Consider the following 16,517-nt stretch of genomic DNA (forward strand, 5'->3'; position numbering starts at 1 on the left):
ATGTTGACCTATAGAGATATTGATTTTGGCATTGATCTGTTGCAGGGCACTCAGCCCATTTCTATTCCTTTGTATCGTATGGCCCCTCCTGAGTTGAAGGAGTTGAAGGATCAGTTACAGGAATTGCTTGATAAAGGTTTCATTCAGCCCAGTGTATCACCTTGGGGTGCTCCTATCTTGTTCGTGAAGAAAAAAGATGGTTCTATGCGCATGCGTATTGATTATCATCAGTTGAACAAAGTTACAGTGAAGAACCATTATCCTATTCCTCGTATTAATGATCTGCTTGACCAACTTCAGGGCGCATAGGTGTTTTCTAAGATTGACATGTGCTCAGGTTACCATCAATTGAAGATTCGGGAGCCAGATATCCCGAAGACTGCCTTCAGGACTTGGTATGGTCATTATGAGTTCCATGTTATGTCATTTGGGCTGACCAATGACCTAGCCGCCTTTATGCAGTTTATGCATAGTGTGTTCCGGCCATATCTTCACCGTTCTTCATTGCTTTTATTGATGATATTCTGTTATACTCCCGGAGTCGGGAAGATCATGAGGAGCACCTAAGGACAGTGCTTCAAACATTGAGGGAAAAGAAGTTATACGCAAAGTACTCAAAATATGAGTTTTAGTTGGATTCTGTGGCTTTCTTGGGTCACGTGGTATCGAGTGAGGGTATACGGGTGGATCCAAAGAAAGTGGAGGTAATGCAGAGTTGGCCCAGACCATCATCAGCTATAGAGATCTGTAGTTTTCTTGGCTTGGCAGGTTATTACCGTCGATTTATTAAGGGGTTTTCATCTATTGCAGTACCTATGACCAGGCTGACCCAGAAGGGTGCTCCGTTCCAGTGGACAGAAGAGTGTGAGGTGATCTTTCAGAAGCTCAAGGCAGCTTTGACTACAACTCTAGTTTTGATATTACCTACAGGTTCGGGGTTTTATACTGTCTTTTGTGATGCCTCGAGGATTAGCCTTAGAGCGGTATTGATGCAGGATGGTAGGGTAATTGCCTATGCGTCCACACATTTGAAGGTACATGAGAAGAATTATCATTTTCATGATCTCAAGTTAGCTGCTATTGTTCAAATCTTGTAGATCTGGCGTCATTATTTGTACGGTGTCCCCTGTGAGATTTATACTTACCACTGGATCTTGCAGCACTTGTTCAAGCAAAAGGATCTCAATTTGCGCTAGAGGAGGTGGTTAGAGCTGCTAAAGGACTATAATATCACTATTTTGTATCAGCCGGGCAAGGCCAATATGGTAGCCGATGACTTGAGTCACCGGGCGGAGAGTTTGGGGAGTTTGGCTTATTTACCACCATTGGAGAGGCACATGGCAATGGATGTTTAGGCCTTAGCCAACTAGTTTGTGAGATTGGAATTTTTGGAGCCTAGTCAGGTTCTAGCTTGCGTGGTTTCTCGGTCTTCCTTATTTGATCGTATCAGGGAGCGTCAGTATGATGACCCTCATTTGCTTGTCCTCAAGGACAAGGTTCTGCATGGTGATGCCAGAGATGTGTCTATTGGTGACGACGGGGTATTGAGGATGCAGGGTCGGGTATGTGTACCTAATGTTGATGGTCTTCGAGTGTTGAATCTAGATGAGACCCATAGTTTACGATATTCCATCCATCCGGGTTCTGCGAAGATATATCATTATTTCAGAGAGCACTATTGGTGTAGGTGGATGAAGAAAGATATAGTTGACTTTATAGCTCGGTGCCTCAATTGTTAGCAGGTGAAGTATGAGCACCAAAGACCTGGTGTGTTATTGTACCGGATAGAGATTCCGGAGTGATAGTGGGAGAGGATCATCTTGGACTTCGTAGTTGGATACCCACAGACTTTGAAGAAGTTCTATGCCATTTGGGTGATTGTGGATCGTCTAACCAAGTCTCTGCACTTCATTCCTATGTGTACCACTTATTCTTCGGAGACCTTGGTAGAGATTTATATTCGGGAGATTGTTAGCCTGTATTGTAATCCAGTTTCCATCATTTCAGACAGAGGTACTCAGTTCACATTGCGATTTTGGAGGACCGTACAACATGAGTTGGGTACTCAGGTGGAGTTGAGTACAATATTTCACCCTTAGATGGACGGACAGTCTGAGCGCACTATTCAGATTCTTGAAGATATGTTTCGTGCGTGTGTGATTGAGTTCGTAGCATCTTGAGATCAGTTTTTTCCATTGGCAGAGTTTTCTTACAACAACAGTTGTTAGTCCATCATTCAGATGGCAGCCTGTGAGGCTTTATATGGTAGGTAGTGTAGATCCCCGGTGGGTTGGTTTGAGTCGGGTGAGGCTAGATTATTGGGCACAGACTTGGTTCAGGACGCTTTGGAAAAGGTTAAGGTGATTCAGGATATACTCCATATAGCCCAGTCTAGACAAAAGAGTTACGTGGACCGGAAAGTTCTTGATGTTTCCTATATGGTTAGAGAGCGGGTTCTGCTTCGAGTTTCGCCTATGAAGGGCGTTATGTTATTTGGGAAGAAAGGGAAGTTGAGTTCGAGGTTTATTGGTCCTTTTGAGATATTGTCGTGTGTTGGGAAGGTTGCTTATGAGCTTGCCTTACCTCCCAGCTTGGCAAGAGTTCATCTGGTATTTCATGTTTCGATGCTCCAGAGTATCATGGTGACCCATCGCATGTTTTGGATTTCAGTTTAGTCCAGTTGGATAAGGATCTATCTTATGTTTAGGAGACAGTGGCGATATTGGAAAGACATGTTCGAAAGTTGAGGTCAAAGAACATTCCATCACTAAAGGTTTAGTGGCGGGGTCAGCCGGTCGATGAGGCGACCTGGGAGATCGAGCAGGATATGCGCAGCCGTTACCCCATTTTTTCACTACTTTAGCTATGTCTCTATGCTCTTTCGAGGACAAACATATATTTAAGTGTGGGAGGATGCAACGACCCGACCGGTCGTTTTAAGAATTATCTCCCTGATCCCCTATTAACTGCTTTCCCCATGTTAGTTTCTGCTATTTTAATTTGTCAAGATATTTGGTATTGAGTTTCGGAGAGTATTGGGACACTTAGTCCCTAAATGAGAGTTCATGTTTTAGAATTTGGACCGTAGTTGGAACAATGTGAATACGGCCTCAGAATGGAATTCTGTTGGTTCTATTAGCTCCATGAGGTGATTTCAGGCTTAGGGGCGTGTTCGGATTATGTTTTGGAGGTCCGTAGCTAATTTAGGATTGAAATGCTGAAAGTTGAATTTTTGAAGTTTCTGGTTCGATAGTGAGATTTTAATATCGGGGTCAGAGCAGAATTACGTAAATTGGAGTGGCTCCATAGTGTTGAATGTCCACAATTTCAAGTCATTCAGATGAGGTTTGATAGACTTTTTGATCGAAAGAATAAAGTGAGAGTTTTTGAAGTTCTTAGGCTTGAATCCGTGGTCAATTCGATGTTTCGCTATTGTTTTAGGTAATTTAAGCATTGGTATAAGTTTGGATAGTGATATATGACTTGTTCGTGCTTTTGGTTGAGGTCCCGGGGACCTCGGGATGATTTTGGATGGTTAACAGGAAGTTTGGAGTTGAGAGTTTGCTGCTGAAGCTGCAAAGTGTGCTGTCATAATCGCACTTGCGGCTTGGGGACCGTAGGTGCGAGTCCGGAGAAGTGGTTGAAGCACCGTAGATGCGATTTGAGGTGAAATGGGGTTCAACTGTAGATGCGGTCAAGGCACCACAGAAGCGGCACTGCATATGCGGAAAGGCAGTTGCAGGTGCGGAAAATCCCTATTTAATGAAATGTCGCAGATGCGACTTGATCTTCGCAGAAGCGGGACCACAGGTGCGGTCCCAGAGCCACAGATGCGGTTTCACTAGGCAGAAAAGGGGTAGAATCAAGGGTTTAGTTTCAAAACACGGAAAATTGATTTGGGAGCTTAGGATTGGCGATTTTGAGAGAGATTTTCACATGGGTGTTTTGGTTAAGTAATTCTTACTCGGTTTTATTAATTTCCATAAATCTATGCTTAAATTCATCCTTTAAATTCGAATTTGGGGTAGAAAAATTGGAGAAAAGTTGGAAAAGTTCCTAGACCTAATATTTGAGTTTGGATCACGATTTTGATGTTGGATTGGAGTAATTTCTATATATATGGAATAGTGAGAGTATGAAGATTCTAAATTTATAAATTTTAACCGATTCCGAGACGTTGGCCTGAGGGGCATTTTGGTCATTTAACCTAATTTTGCGTATGAGCGTAGAATGTATTTGTAGAATCAGTTAGTTGAAGTGTTATTTACATTATGCAATTGAATTGAATAGATTTGGTCCATTTGGAGTCGAGTACTCATGGCAAGAACGTGGTTTCGAGTTGATTTTTTAGCTGGTTAGAGGTAAGTGGCATGCCTAACCTTGTGTGGGGGAACTCCACTTAGGATTTGGTAATGTTGATATATTAAATGTCTTGTACGTTAGGTGACGAGTGCGTACTTGTGCTAATTGATGAAAATCCTATTTCCATTAAATAACTTTAATTGTATTTTCCCTTCCTGTTTATTATACTTGCAATTTAAGCCTGCTGTTAGCTTAGGGAATCATGTCTAATTGCCTTAATTGTTTTAGTTGCTCAAATTGCCTTGTTTGGAATATGTGAAGCATGTTAGGTTAGAAATACCTATTTTACCTTGGTGTGAAATTGGATTTAATTGAGTATTCTTCGTGTTGTTGCTGCGTGTTTACTTTGGGACTACGGGATGGTCTCCCGAGAGATCCCCTGCACATATATATCGATTTGGATTGTAGCGCGGGATACCAAGAGATCTCCAGAACATATTGAGGATACTAAGAGATCTTTGGGATACCGAGAGATCCCGAGCATACATATTGAGGATACTAAGAGATCCTTAGGATACTGAGAGATCCCCGACACACATATTGAGGATACTAAGAGAGCCTCAGTATACTGAGAGATCCCCGAATGTTATCTCCGTGTTGAGCTGTACTCCATTTCAAGATTATTTGGTCTCTTTGTAATGACCCGGCCAGTAGTTTTAAGAATTAACGCCCCGATTCCCTATTAACTACTTTTCCCGTGTTTATTTCTACTATTTTATTTTGTCTGCATGTTCGATTTTGAGTTTTGGGACACTCAGTCCCTAAATGAGAGTTTAAGTGTTAGAAAGTTGATCGTAGTCGGAGCAATGTGAAGACAACCTCAGAATGGAAATCTGATGGTTCCGTTAGCTACGTTGGGTGATTTCGGGCTTAGGGGCGTTATCAGATTGTGTTTTAGAGGTCGGTAGCTAATTTAGGCTTGGAATGCCGAAAGTCCAATTTTGGAGGTTTTCTGTCCTATATTGAGATTTTGATCTTAGGGTCGGGATGAAATTCCAAAAGTTGGAGTAGCTCCGTAGTGTTAAATGTGACGTGCTTGCAAAGTTTCAGGTCATTCAAACGAGGTTTGATAGGCTTTTTGATCGAAAGTATAATTTAAGAGTTGTTGGAGTTATTAGGCTTGAATCCTATGTTAAATTGGTGATTTGATGTTGTTGTGAGCGTTTGAAGTTTTGAACATGTTTGAATGATGTCATGGGATGTGTTGGAACATTTGGTTTGAAGTCCCGGGGGTTCGGGCGAGTTCGGGGATGTTTTAGGCCTAAAATCATAGTTGTTGCAGGTTTAGAGGAGTTGCAAACCTCTGAACTCACCAGTGCGGTCCACACAGGATTTTGTGCTACGGCGGTGGGGGCTTTGTAACCGCACAAAATCCAATGCGGTCCGCGGTGAGGAAAGTTTTACTAGTCTGACTTCGGAAGCTTATATCTTTTGATCTACAAGGAATTGTGAGATAATTCAAATATGTAAGTTGTAGCCCTTCGTGTCTAGTTTCCAGAAAGGTAAATAATTCACAATTTGGATATTTATGGAGAAAGTTATGGCTAAAACACTAAATCATGTCACTGCAGTAAAATCCACCGCTGACAGCACTGGTTTTTGTGCGGTTAGCGGTGCTCCACCACGGTCAGCAGTGGTGGAAATCTGGGAGGTGCACTATAAATATGAGGTTTAGGGTTTTATTTCATATTTTGACCTAGAGAGCTCGGAATTTTGCAATTTTTCGAAGGTTTTTCAAGAAATTCATCGAGGTAAATGATTCTAACTCGGATTTGGCTAGAGTACATGAATCTATTATTGAATTCGTCATTTAATTTTTGATTTGGGATGGAATTTGAGAAGAAAATTGTGAAATCTGTCAAAAATGTAAAATGATGATTTGAAGTGCCAAATGATATCGGAATTGGATAATTTTGGTATGGTTTGACTCGTGAGAGTATGCGGATTCTTAAAATGTAAATTTTACATGATTCTGAGATGTGGGCCCGAGGAGCGTTTTGGTCATTTTACCTAATTTCGCGTATTAGCTTAAAATTTAATTGTAGAATCAGTTACTTGAAGTGTGATTTACATTATGAAATTTAATTGAGTAGATTTGGGCCATTTGGAGTCGAATACTCATGGCAAGAACGTGGTCTTGGGTTAAATGAGCATGTTCGAGGTAAGTGGCTTGCCTAACCTTGTGTGTGGGACTTTCCACTTAGGATTTGGTATCGTGATGATTGAAATGCCTTGTATGTGAGGTAACAAGTGCGTACTTGTACTAATTATTGAAAACCAATTTTCACTAAGTAATTTTAATTGTGTTTCCCTTTCTACTTACACTTTTAAACCTGTTGTTAGTTTAGAGAAGCATGTCTAATTGACTTAATTGTTTTATTTGCTTTAACTGTCTTATTTGAATTACGTGAAGCATGCTAGGTTAGAATTGTTTGTGTAACCTTGTTATGAAGTTGAGTTTATTTGAGTATTGCTTGTAGCATTGTTGTGTGTTTTACTTTGGGACAGCATCCCTGGAGATCCCCTGTAGCATTTAGATTTGAGCTGAAGTGGAGGATACAAAGAGATCCTCGCGATACCAAGAGATCTCTGCCATATATTGAGGGTACTAAGAGATCTTCGGGATACCAAGAGATCCCTAGCATACATTGCGGATACTGAGAGATCCTCGGGATACCAAGAGATTCCTAGCATATATTGAGGATACCAAGAGATCCTCGAGATACCAAGAGATCCCTATTATATATTAAGGATACCAAGAGATCCTTGGGATACAAAGAGATCCCTAGCATATATTGAGGATACCGAGAAATCCTTGGGATACTAAGAGATCCCTATCATACAATGAGGATACCAAGAGATCTTCGGGATACCAAGAGATCCCTGGCATATAGTAAGGGTACAAAGAGATCCTCGGGATACCAAGAGATCCCTGGCATATAGTGAGGGTACAAAGAGATCCTCGGGATACCAAGAGTTTCCTGACATATAGTGAGGGTACTAAGAGATCGCCGGGATATCAAGAGATCTCTCAGTTATCATCCTTGTTATGAGTGGTATTTCCCTGTGATGGACTTTATATCTGTTTCTGTTATTGTATTCCTTATTATCCTGTATTAAATTCTTACTGTAGATTCTCAATTGTACTGCTTATCTTATTCTGTCATCTCTATATTTATTTAATCTCTGTAGGGCCATGACCTTTCTGGTCACTACCTAACCGAGGTTAGACTTGGCTCTTACTGAGTACCACTGTGGTGTACTCATGCCCTTTCTGCACATGTTTTTTATGTGAAGATCCAGGTACTTCGACTCACACTCACCATCCTTGAGGCGAGGCGATCCTTCGGAGACTTCGAGGTATATCTGTTGCTTCTGAAGACCAAGGAGTCTCTCCCCATTCTATTTTGTAGTGATAGCCCTTCTATCTTTACTGTTGATGTAGACATTCCGGAGTTAGAGTATTTTACTATATTTCGTAGCTTATGATTCATGGGTTTTTGGGTTTTGGGAAAACTGTATTAGTTTCGAGAATTTATGTTTTGTATGCCGAGCGTCACTTTTAAACGTTTTTATAATCACTCTATTTCTATTTTAAGTTGTTTTTATTCCGCACTTTAGTTTATTTTCCACAATTTAGCCTTACCTAGTCATAGAGACTAGGTGCCGTCACAATGGTTCACGGAGGGCGAACCGGGGTCGTGACAAGTTGGTATCAGAGCTCTAGGTTCATAAGAGGCATGAATAACAAGCCGATTTATTAGAGTCTCTCTGATCAATAAGGAGACGTCTATACATATCAATGAGAGGCTATGTAACCGTTAGGAAAATTCCACTTCATTTGATTTCCCTGTCGTGCGAGATTATTGAAATCACAATCCTAAACCTTTGTCTTCCATTCTCTCACAAATGGTGAGAACACGTGCTACCAGAGATGATCAGACACTCGCGCCTCCTGCGAGAGCCGTCAGAGGTCGGGGCCGTGGTAGAGGCCAAGGATGCACATGCGGTGCAGTCAAAGCACCCATGCGAGCTGCCACCAAGGAGCCACCAGCAGTTCCAGCCAGAGCCCAAGCACCGGATACGCCGACTACAACTACTATTCCGACACTTTAGGAGACATTAACATAGTTCCTGAGCATGTTTGGTAGATTAATTCAGGCATGTTTATTTAAGTTGTACCTACTACTTTATAGATTGGGGAAGGGACCCATACTTCTACCACCCCCACCCCAAAATAGTGAGCTCTCATTGTTCAGGTTCCAGGTGTCATGGAGGCATAGCCTGTTGTCCTAGTTCAGCGGGTTGTAAGGACCTCTCGCCGAGTAGAGGATAGGTGGGTTCATGAGAGAGAGGAAAGACGAGGTCAGGAGAGAGAGAATAGGGAAGAGAGGAGACCTTGTAGACTGGAGAGACCCACTGGTCCTTATTTTAGAGAAAGAGTGTGGCATGGTAGAGGTTTTGTGGGTCAGCCAGCACAGTTTGCATCTCATGTTTCACACAGTGTTTTAGGAGTTTAGGGGTCTAAGAGTACCCGTACAGCACAATTCCCACTGCCACGTCCTCCCAAAGCTTGTTTTGAGTGTGGTGTCACATGCCATGTTGTAAGGGAATGCCCTAGACTTGGGAGGAGTGAACCTCCATAGACTTCTCAGCCACGACACACTCCATTGAGTTCTCAGGCTATGATCACCGCACCAGTTGCTACCCCACCTGCTCAGCCAGCTAGAGGGAAGGCCAGGCCAGATACTATGCCCTTCCTTCCTATAACGAGTATCTAGCCTCCGATTCTGTTATCACATGTATTGTCATGGTTTGTCATAGAGATGCATCGATTTTATTCGATCCAGGCTCCACTTATTCTCATGTGTCTTCTTATTTTGCCCCGCATTTGGGCGTATCTCGGGATTATTTGAGTTCCCCTGCTTATGTTCCTACTCTTGTGGGAGATTCTCTTGTTGTGGACCACGTTTATCGGTCCTGTTTGGTTGTTCTTAGTGGTTTTGAGACTAGAGCCGACTTACTATTACTCAGCATGGTAGATTTTGATATTATCTTGGGTATGGACTGGCTGTCGCCCCATTATGCTATTCTTGATTGTCACGCCAAAACCATGATGTTGGCTATGCCAGGTGTACCACATGTTGAGCGGAGGGTTGCTTTAGATCACACTCGTAATAGAGTCAATTCTTTTCTTAAAGCTCAGCGTATGGTTGAGAAGGGTGTGACATGTATTTAGCTTATGTGAGAGACGTCAGTATTGATACCCCTTCTATTGATTTAGTCCCTATAGTACGGGAATTTTGTGATGTGTTTCTAGCTAATCTTCCGGGTATGCCACCCGATAGAGATATTGATTTTGGTATTAATTTGTTGCCGGGTACTCAGCCCATTTCTATTCCTCCTTATCGTATGACCCCTCCTGTGTTGAATAAGTTGAAGGAGAAGTTGCAGGAATTGCTTGATAAAGGTTTAATTCGGCCTAGTGTATGACCTTGGGGGTGCTCCTACCTTATTTTTGAAAAAACAGATGGTTCTGTGTGCATGTGTATTGATTATCGTCAGTTGAAAGAAGTTATAGTGAAGAACCGTTATCCTTTGCCTCGTATTGATGATCTGTTTGACCAGCTTCAGGGTGCACAAGTGTTTTCTAAGATTGACTTGCGCTCAAGTTACCATCAGTTGAAGATTTGGGAGCCAGATATCCTGAAGACTGCCTTCAGGACTGGGTATGGTCATTATGAGTTCCATGATATGTCATTTGGGCTGACCAATGCCCCAGTAGCCTTTATGCATTTGATGCACAGTGTGGTCCGGCCATATCTTGACTCGTTCGTTATTGTTTTTATTGATGATATTCTTGTATACTTCCTGAGTCGGGAAGATCATAAGAAGCACCTGAGGACAGTGCTTTAGACTTTAAGGGAAAAGAAGTTATATGCAAAGTTTTCGAAATGTGAGTTTTGGTTGGATTCTGTGGCTTTCTTGGGTCATGTGGTGTCGAGTGAGGGTATACGGGTGGATCCGAAGAAAGTGGAGGCAGTGTAGAGTTGGCCCAGACCATCCTCAGCTACAATGATCCGCAGTTTGCTTGGATTGGCGGGTTATTACAGTTGACTTGTTGAGTGGTTTTGATCTATTGTATCGCCTATGACCAGGCAGACCTAGAAGGGTGCTCCGTTCCAGTGGATGGAAGAGTGTGAGGCGAGCTTTCAGAAGCTCACGACAGCTTTGACTACAGCCCCAGTTCTGATATTGCCTACGGGTTCGGGTACTTATACTATCTATTGTGATGCCTCGAGGATTGACCTTGGCACGGTTTTGAAGCAGGATAGTAGGGTGACTGCCTACGCATCCAGACAGTTGAAGGTACATGAGAAGAATTATCTTGTCCATGATCTTAAGCTAGCTGTTACTGTTCATGCCTTGAAGATCGGGCATCATCATTTGTACGATGTGCCTTGGGAGATTTATATGGATCATTGGTGCTTGCAACACCTGTTCAGGCAAACGGATCTAAATTTGCGCCAGAGGAGATGGCTAGAGTTGCTGAAGGACTATGATATCACTATTTTATATCACTCAGGCAAGGCTAATGTGGTGGCCTGATGCTTTGAGTCGTCGGGCAGAGGTTTTGGGGAGTTTGGATTATTTACCATCATTGGAGAGGCCTATGGCGATGGATGTTCAGGCTTTAGCAAGCCAGTTTGTGAGGTTGGATCTTTCTAAGCCCAGTTGGGTTCTATCTTGCGTGGTTTCTCGGTCTTCCTAATTTGATCGTATCAGGGAGCGTTAGTATGATGGCCTTTATTTGCTTGTCCTCAAGGAGAAGGTTCAGCATGGTGCTGCCATAGATGTGACTATTGGTGATGACGGGGTATTGAGGATGCAGGGTCGGGTGTGTGTACCCAATGTTGATGGGCTTCAGGAGTTGATTTTAGAGGAGGCCCATAGTTCGCGACACTCTATTCATCTGGGTGCCGTGAAGATATATTAGGATTTGAGATAGCACTATTGGTGGAGGTGAATGAAGAAAGACATAGTAGAATTTGTATCACGGTGCCTCAATTGTCAGCAGGTAAAGTGGGAGCACCAGAGACCGGGTGGATTGCTTCAGCAGATAGAGATTCCAGAGTGGATGTGGGAGAGGATCACCATGGACTTCGTAGTTCGACTCCCATGGACTTTGAAGAAGTTCGATGCCATTTGGGTGATTGTGGATTGGCTGACCATGTCCGCGCTCTTCATTCCTATGCGTACTGCTTATGCTTCGGAGCAGTTAGCGGAGATTTATATTTGGGAGATTGTTCGTCTGCATGGTATTCCAGTTTCCATCATTTCGGATAGAGGTACTTAGTTCACATCACGGTTCTAGAGGGCTCTTCAGTATGAGTTGGGTACTCGGGTGGAGTTGAGTACAACATTTCACCCTCAGACGGACGGACAGTCCAAGCGCACTATTCAGATTCTTGAGGATATGCTCTGTGCGTGTGTGATTGAGTTTGGAGGGTCTTGGGATAAGTTCTTGCCATTGGCGGAGTTTGCCTGCAACAATAGTTATCAGTCCAGAATTCAGATGGCACTATATGAGGCTTTATATGGTAGGCGGTGTAGATCCCCGGTTGGTTGGTTTGAGCTGGGTGAGGCTAGATTATTGGGTACAGACTTGGTTTAGGATGATTTGGAAAAGGTTAAGGTGATTCAGGATAGACTCCGTACAACCCAGTCCAGACAGAAAAGCTATGTGTACCGGAAGGTTCGTGATGTTTCCTATATGGTTAGAGAACGGTTTCTGCTTCGATTTTCACTTATGAAGGGCGTTATGAGATTTGGAAAGAAGGGAAAGTTGAGTCCGAGGTTTATTGGCCCTTTTTAGATATTACGGCGCGTTGGGGTGGTTGCTTATGAGCTTTCCCTACCTCCCAGTCTGGCAAGAGTTCATCTAGTATTTCATGTTTCTATGCTCCGGAGGTATCATGGTGATCCATCGAACGTGTTGGATTTCATTTCAGTCTAGTTGGACAAGGATCTATTGTATGTTGAGGAGCCAGTGTCAATATTGGAAAGACAGGTTAGAAAGTTAAGGTCAAAGAACATTGCATCAGTGAAGGTTCAGTGGCGGGGCCAGCCGGTCGAGGAGGCGGCCTGGGAGACCAAGCAGGATATGTGCAGCCGTTACCCTCATATTTTCACAACTTCTGGTATGTCGTTGTGCTCATTAAAGGACGAACGAATGTTTATGTGTGGGAGGATGTAACGACTCGGCCGGTCGTTTTAAGAATTAATGCCCCGATCCCCTATTAACTGCTTTTCCCATATTTATATCTGCTATTTTGTTTTGCCAAGATGTTCTGTTTTGATTTTTGTAGATTTTTGGGACACAGTCCCTAAATGAGAGCTTAAGTATTAGAAAGTTGACCGTAGTCGAAGCAATGTGAAGACGGCCTCGAAATGGAAATCTGATGGTTCTGTTAGCTCAGTTGGGTTATTTCGGGCTTAGGGGTGTGATCAAATTGTGTTTTGAAGGTCTGTAGCTAATTTAGGCTTGGAGTGTCGAAAGTCGAATTTTGGAGGTTTTCCGTCTGATAGTGATATTTTTATCTAAGGGTCGGAATTGAATTCCAAAAGGTGAAGTAGCTCCGTAGTGTTGAATGTGATGTGCTTGCAAACTTTCAGGTCATTCAGACGAGGTTTGATAGACTTTTTGATCGAAAGTATAATTTAAGAGTTATTGGAGTTGTTAGGCTTGAATCCTATGTTAAATTGGTGATTTGATGTTGTTGTGAGCGTTCGAAGTTTTGAACACGTTTGAATGATGTCATGGGATGTGTTGGAACATTTGGTTTGAAGTCCAGGGGGCTTGGGTGAGTTCCGAGATATTTTAGGCCTAAAATCATAGCTGTTGCAGGTCCAGAGGATTTGCAGACCTCTGAACCCACCAGTGCAGTTCGTACAAGATTTTGTGCTGCAACGGTGGGGCCTTGGTGGCCGCACAAAATCCAGTGCGGTCCGCGGCGAGGAAAGTTTCATTGGTCTAACATCATAAGCTTATATCTTTTGATCTACAAGGAATTTTGAGATGATTTAAAAACGAAAGTTGTAGCCCTTCGTTTCTAGTTTTATGGCAAAAATACTAAATCCTGTCACTGCAGTCAAATCCATCATGGATAGCACTAGTTTTTGTGCAGTCAGCGGTGCTCCACCGTGGTCAGCGGTGGTTTTTGTGCGGTCAGCAGTGGTGGAAATCCGGGAGGTGCACTATAAATACAAGGTTTAGGGTTTTATCTTATATTTTGACATAGAGAGCTCGGATTTTGGCAATTGTTTGAAGGTTTTTCAAGAAATTCATTGGGGTAAGTGATTAAAACTCGGATTTGGCTAGAGTACATGAATCTATCATTTAATTCGTGATTTATGATGGAATTTGGGAAGAAGATTGTGAAATCTTTCAAAAATGTAAAATGATTATTTGAAGGACCAAATGGTATCAGAATTGGATAATTTTGGTATGGTTAAACTCGTAAGAGTGAGGATTCTGAAAATGTAAATTTTACCCGATTCTGAGACGTGGGCCCCAGGGGCATTTTGGTCATTTTACCTAATTTTACGTATTAGCTTAGAATTTAAATGTAGAATCAGTTACTTGAAGTGTTATTTACATTATGAAATTGAATTGAATAGATTTGGGCCATTTGGTGTCAAATACTTGTGGCAAGAACGTGGTTTCGGGTTGATTTTGAGTCGGTTCGAGGTAAGTGGCTTGCCTAACCTTGTGTGGGGGACTTTCCCCTTAGGATTTGGTATTGTGATGATTGAAATGCCTAGTATGTGAGGTGACGAGTGCGTACTTGTGCTAATTGTTGAAAATTCGGTTTTTATTAAGTAACTTTAATTGTGTTTCCCTTTCTACTTATTCTACAAACACTTTTAAAATTGTTGTAAGTTTAGAGAAGCATGACTAATTTGGTTAATTGCTTTATTTACTTTAACTGTCTTATTTGTATAACGTGAAGCATGCTAGGTTAGAATTCTCTGTGTTACCTTGTTATGAAGTTGAGTTTATTTGAGTATTCCTTGTACCATTGTTGTGTGTTTTACTTTGGGACTACGGGACAACATCCCGAGAGATGCCCTGTACGCATTTACGATTTGAGCTAAAGTGCAAGATACCAATAGATCCTTAGAATATATTGAGGGTACCAAGAGATCTCTAGCATATAGTGAGGGTACTAAGCGATCCTCGGGATACCACGAGATCCCTAGCATACATTAAGGATACCGAGAGATCCTCGGGATACCAAAAGATCCCTAGCATATATTGAGGATACCGAGAGATTCTCGTGATACCAAGAGATCCCTTTCATACATTGAGGATACCAAGAGTTCCTCGGGATACCAATAGATCCCTAGCATACATGGAGGATACCAAGAGATCCCTGGCATATAGTGAGGGTACTAAGAGATCCTCGGGATACCAAGAGATCCCTGGCATATAGTGAGGGTACCAAGAGATCCCTAGCATATATTGAGGATACCGAGAGATCCTGGGGTTACCAAAAGATCCCTATCATACATTGAGAATACCATGAGATCGTCGTGATACCAAGAGATACCTAGCATACATTAAGGATACCAAGAGATCCTCGGGATACCAAGAGATCCCTGGCATATAGTGAGGGTACTAAGTGATCCTCAGGATATCAAGATATCTCTATCATATAGTGAGGGTACTAAGAGATCCTCGGGATACAAAGAGATCTCTAGCATATAGTGAGGGTGCGAAGAGATCCCTAGCATATGTTGAGGATACCGAGAGATCCTAGGGATACCAAGAGATCCATATCATACATTGAGGATACCAAGAGATCCTCGCGATACCAAGAGATCCCTAGCATACATTGAGGATACCAAGAGATCCTCGGGATACCAAGAGATCCCTGACATATAGTGAGGGTACTAAGAGATCCTCGGGATACCAAGAGATCTCTGGCCTATAGTGAGCGTACTAAGAGATCCTCGGGATACCAAGAGACCCCTGCCATATAGTGAGGGTACTAAGAGATCCTTAGGTTACTGAGAGATCCCTCGGTTATCATCCTTATTATGAGTGGTATTTCCTTGTGATGGACTTTATCGCTGTTTCAGTTATTGTATTCCTTATTATCCTATATTAAATTCTTACTGTAGATTCTCAATTGCATTGCTTATCTTATTCTGTCATCTCTATATTTATTTAATCTCAGTAGGGCCCTGACCTTCCTCGTCACTACCCGACCGAGGATAGGCTTGGCACATACTGAGTCCCGCTGTGGTGTACTCATGCCTTTTCTACGCATGTTATTCATTTGCAGATCTAGGTACTTCGACTCAGACCCACCATCCTTGAGGCGAGGCGATCCTTCGGAGACTTCGAAGTATATTTGCAGCGTCGGTAGACCGAGAAGTCTCTCTCCATTCTATCTTGTAGTGATAAACCTTCTATCTTTATTGTTGATGTAGACATTCCGGAGTTAGAGCATTTTACTATATTTCGTTGCTTGTGATTTGTGGGTTTTCGGGTATTGGGGAAACTATATTTGTTTGGAGAATTTATGTTCTGTATGCCGAGCGACACTTTTAAACACTGTTATATCACTCTATTTCTGTTTTACGTTGATTTTATTCCGTACTTTGGTTTATTTTCCGCAATTTAGGCTTACCTGGTCGCACGGACTAGGTTCCATCACGATGGTTCACGGAGGGCGAACCGGGGTTGTGACACTCTGTCATAGTTGTTGTTGTTCTTTCTATTATATGTTATTTTCTTACTATTTCCCTCAATTTTACTACCTTATTCTATATTGTCATATCTTATATTTTATTTAATCTAAGTAGGGCTTTGGCTTTCCTCGTCACTACGCGGCCGAGTTTAGGCTTGGAACGTACTGAGTACCGTTGTGGTGTACTTATGTCCTTTTTGCTCATGTCTTTTCATGTGCAGATCAAGGTACTTCGACTCAGTCCTTCTACCCTTAAGGCGAGGCAATTTTTCCCAGAGACTCCGAGGTATATCTGTCGCATCCGCAGACCAAGGAGTCCCTTTCCATTTTGTCTTTAAGTATTAGACCTTCTGTATTTTCTTTGGTTAGACATTCCGGAGTTAGATACTTGTAGAC

This window comes from Nicotiana sylvestris, unplaced genomic scaffold, assembly GCF_000393655.2.
Source record: "Nicotiana sylvestris unplaced genomic scaffold, ASM39365v2 Un00001, whole genome shotgun sequence".
Classification (NCBI taxonomy): Eukaryota; Viridiplantae; Streptophyta; class Magnoliopsida; order Solanales; family Solanaceae; genus Nicotiana; species Nicotiana sylvestris.